Here is a 4,197-nt window from a genome sequence, read left to right as displayed (position 1 = left end):
AAACGACAGAAATGTGTTACCTTATATATAAACAGACATCATCAATTTTTATCTTCTATTGTTTAATAGCTATTTCAAAGACAATATTCATGATATTTATGTGATATGAATGAACTGAATATTAAGTGTTGAGAACTTATTTGTTGTCTGTAATGGTTATCAACTACAGATAATTGTGGTATTAAGTATGTTTCAATTACATATAACTGCAGTTTGAAAATATAAGAAACATCAGTTACTTGTTGTTGTAGCTACATTTATGATTTGTCTTTATGTTGTCTGAATGTGTATCAAACAACAAGTAATCCAACTATTTTGTTGTCTATGTCTATTAAATATAACAGATACTTGTCGTGGTTTTTAGTTAAGATTACATTTTTCTGTTGTCTTAACCGATATAGGAGGATAGTTATTTGTGGTTCTATGTACATTTGAGCGACAATTATCTGTTGTCTTAATCAATATCAAAGATTAGTTATTTGCGATTCTATTCTATTGTTTCTCAGCTATTCCAACAACATATTGTTTTTCAATTTGTTGTTGCCTTGTATTTCAGATGACACATATAAGTTTGCTTTGCCATTCTTTGATGTTCTCATTCATTCTGAAAACTCCAATGTCATTACAGCCATCAAAATACATCCACAATAGTCATTAACTGTTCCATAAGACCTAACTATTGAAGCTGACTAGCAAAATAATTTACAATGCATGTACTCTAGAGCTTGGACATTTGTTTTTTGTTCTCCTCTCGTGGCTTGGCTGTAGAATATATTAAATGCTCCTAGCTCCTTCAAGATGCCAATCACTTGCCTTCAGAGTTTGCATAGAATTTTTCACTGTATATGCTGAAACTACAAGGTATAAAGAAAAACCCAAACAATTATCGGCCTAATGATATCATCAAAAGAACAAAACATGGGCATGCTTGATGCGTTTTTGAATGAAAACCAAACATTGCAGCAATTATTGTTCCATGACAGAGAAATCTAACCAATATTTACATACGCAAATGAAGAACAAATTTAAAGTGTAATTACATGTTGTGATGGCGGCTTTCATCCGGCTTATCATCCTATTTTCAACATAAAAAGCACAGAAAAAATGGGGTTTCAGAAAATTAATACTCAAGAATGGCAAAGTATAAATTAAATCTGTCAAATACCTGCACAACTATAGTAGATGATGCTTGTGCAATTATTGAAGCCGATGAAGACAACATCTATCAAGGATTGCAGATACACTTAGAAGATAAAAGAATAGCAAAAACTATAAAAGACCCCAGTTAAATGTTTTCATATCTCAAGAATGTTCCAGCAAGGTAACTATGTACAAGTACAAGATAGATACGAGGAATCAAATGTTTGGAGCACTAAGACCCAATATCGTCTATCAGTTCTCAATGTGATTTTTGAACCTTGAATTTGAGCCATAATCAAGGCTTTGGGCTCAAAAGACATGACAATAAAGTTTCATTTTGCACAGCCTCTGATCTAAACTTGTCAACTTATGACAAAGTGAGCAGTTGCATATCTACAGAGGCAAACTAACATCATAACCATACCTTGATAACCTGATGTGCCCAAAATTTCATACCATACCAAGCTCTGTGTAATTTATGTTTTATATTCTAATATGTGGGACTGTAAATACTTGATTTTAGACCAGAAACTACTCAATACATATGAAGATTGAAAGAAGCATCAAGTGATTAATTCACACACAAAGCAGAATAATCTGAAATTAAATAAGGCATCTCCAATCAATATAATTAGAATTCAGGGTACCAGAAACTTTACATTGAATGAAAGAACCCAAAAAAAAAAAAAAAAAAACGCTTCAATTAACTCAACTGAAAAACAAATAAGATTTCTAATCATGAAAATTGCATAGATTAATTTCCAATCAAATAAACTGTTTAGTCTTTTTGGGGTCCACGCACCATACCTTTCCTTTTGAACAATGCTGACGCTTTTAGAACCAAACATAGGTAAGCCTTCCACCAAAGCCCCAGTTGGTAATGAGTTTACAAGGAGTTTTTTCATACTAAAATTACTAGTATTCAAGCTAAGCCCAAGACTGCAACAAGCCATAGCTGTCAAAATTTCTACTTTAACTGCAGCATGACTTCCTACATATGGAGTGAATGTGTAGCGTGAAACTAAACTCTGTGAGGAGGCATAGAGACAAAAGCCTAATGCAAAGAAAGTACAACAAGTACCATATTTTCACGACACTTAACCAACTGAATAGCATACTTCATGAAGCTGATCTCAAATAGACCTGATGACAAAATATTTAATACCTAATGTCAGCTGCTAAATTTTTAGTTTCCCAATCACCTTTAGCTGTATAATGAGGAGATAACTGATCTGTTGGCCCCAGAGGAGAGCACAAAGTTTATAGATGACAAAACTAAGAAACCGATAGCTCTCATGGAAGATGGAAAAGGTGGTGTTTTTGTGAGAGGCTTGGAAGAAGAGATAGTGTGCACAGAAAATTAAATTTATAAAATCTTGGAGAAAGGATCTGCAAAAAGGCGTACAGCTGAGACTCTTCTCAACAAGCTGTTGTGAATTTGGCTCGTTGATATGTCCAAGTTGATTAGGATTATCCTAATGGGTTTTGGAATAGGAACAGTTATTCCTATTGATTTAGACCTGGAAAGTAAGTTCTATTCTAGTTAGGAATAGAAAAGCTAGCTCTCTTTCCTTGTTCTAATAGTTTTAGGAATCCTAATGTGACATGTTTGTAACCAGCACCTACAATCTATAAATAAGGCTGCAGGGAGGTCACATAAGGTGTCCTCAGATCAGAGAAGAGATTAAAGAGAGATCTCAGAGAGTTCTCAGCTACATATAAACACAGGGGCAGGTAGAGCCAAGGGTGATAGAGAGATCTAGCAAAGGGGTTGGGGATTAGCATAGGGATTTCAATAAGTACTTGTAATCAAGTTGTTATTCTCCATAGTGCTAGTGATTCTCAAGAGAGATCACACAGAGGACGTAGGCAAAGTTTTTGTCGAACCTCTATAAAATTCTGTGTTCGTGTGTGCTGTGGTTTCCTTATGTTCTTGCTGTGATATTTTCCATCATCATCCTATTATTGTTTGCACAGTCATAAGCCTATAAAGAGAAACAAGATTCTGGGTAAAAGGTGCATATTTACTACAAAGTGGTATCAGAGCTTAGGCTCAAGGTGTTTCTAAGATGGCAGATGACAAGGCAAACGCAGGCAGCAATGTGATGCCCATTATGTTGAATGGGAAGGATAACTTCACATTATGGCAGAGGAAGATGAAAAGTGTCCTGATTCTACAAGGTCTGTACGAGGCTATTCTTGGGATAGAGAATAAGGCAGCTGATATGCCAGACAAGGTTTGGCAGAAGATGGACAAGAAGGCAAAGAGCTTTATAGAGCTACATCTTGCTGATCATGTATTGGTTCATGTATTGGCTAGTGCCGGTGAGAATATGAACAACAAAGAGACCTGGGATTATCTCAAGAAGGTTTACGCGGGTAAGGTTCATATTGGTGAGAATATGGACAGCAGTAAGACATTGGACAATGTCAAAGAGGTTGACGCGGATAAACTCTTCTTGAAAGACGAACTCTATAGTCTTCGGATGGAAGAAGGCAGGGATCTGCAGGATCATCTGAATAAATTTCAGATTTGTGTTGCCAATTTATCAAAGGTGGATGTGAGGTATAAAGATGAGGAGAAAGCACTTATGCTGCTAAGATCTTTACCAGCTTCATTCGAGCACTTCATCACCAGACTCGTTTCCGGTAAGGATTCTCTCAAGTACGGTGAGATTACCGAAGCTATTCAATCTTATTTTAAGATGAGTAGGGAGACCGAAAGCTCTCAAGAAGGAGGCATTCATGTTAAGGGCAAGGAGACAGGTCAGTTGACAAGTAAGAAGGATAAATCTAGTAACAAGGGTACATCAAAATCCAAGGAAAAATACAAGAAAGGTTGCTTCAAATGTGGTGCTACCGACCACTTGAAAAGAAACTGCAGAGAAGGGAAGATGAGAGCAGAGGCGATGGCAAGGAGTTCAAACACAGCCAATGTAGTCATCAAACAAGATAAAGATGACGGTGAACTCCTTGTGGTAGCAGCCAGCTCCAATGCTTTCAGAAATTGGATTTTGGATACCGGTTGTACATTCCACATGTGTGCAATCCAAGAAT

The 4,197-nt window shown here is 36.2% G+C and overlaps 1 long non-coding RNA gene across 1 annotated transcript; it reads right to left on the bottom strand.

Annotated features, from left to right (window-relative positions):
• Positions 1–598: 598 nt before the first annotated feature.
• LOC133725113 (uncharacterized) lies at positions 599–2,562 on the bottom strand. The gene is made up of 2 exons (XR_009854265.1): positions 1,041–2,562; positions 599–854 (listed from the first exon to the last, which is right to left on the bottom strand). It is a non-coding gene; the product is annotated as an uncharacterized LOC133725113 (long non-coding RNA).
• Between the last annotated feature and the right edge of the window lie 1,635 nt (positions 2,563–4,197).

Source organism: Rosa rugosa, chromosome 1 (assembly GCF_958449725.1).
Source record: "Rosa rugosa chromosome 1, drRosRugo1.1, whole genome shotgun sequence".
In the NCBI taxonomy this organism is placed as follows: Eukaryota; Viridiplantae; Streptophyta; class Magnoliopsida; order Rosales; family Rosaceae; genus Rosa; species Rosa rugosa.
The sequence above is the reverse complement of the archived record's forward strand: the minus strand, read 5'-3'. Positions and strand labels throughout refer to the sequence as shown.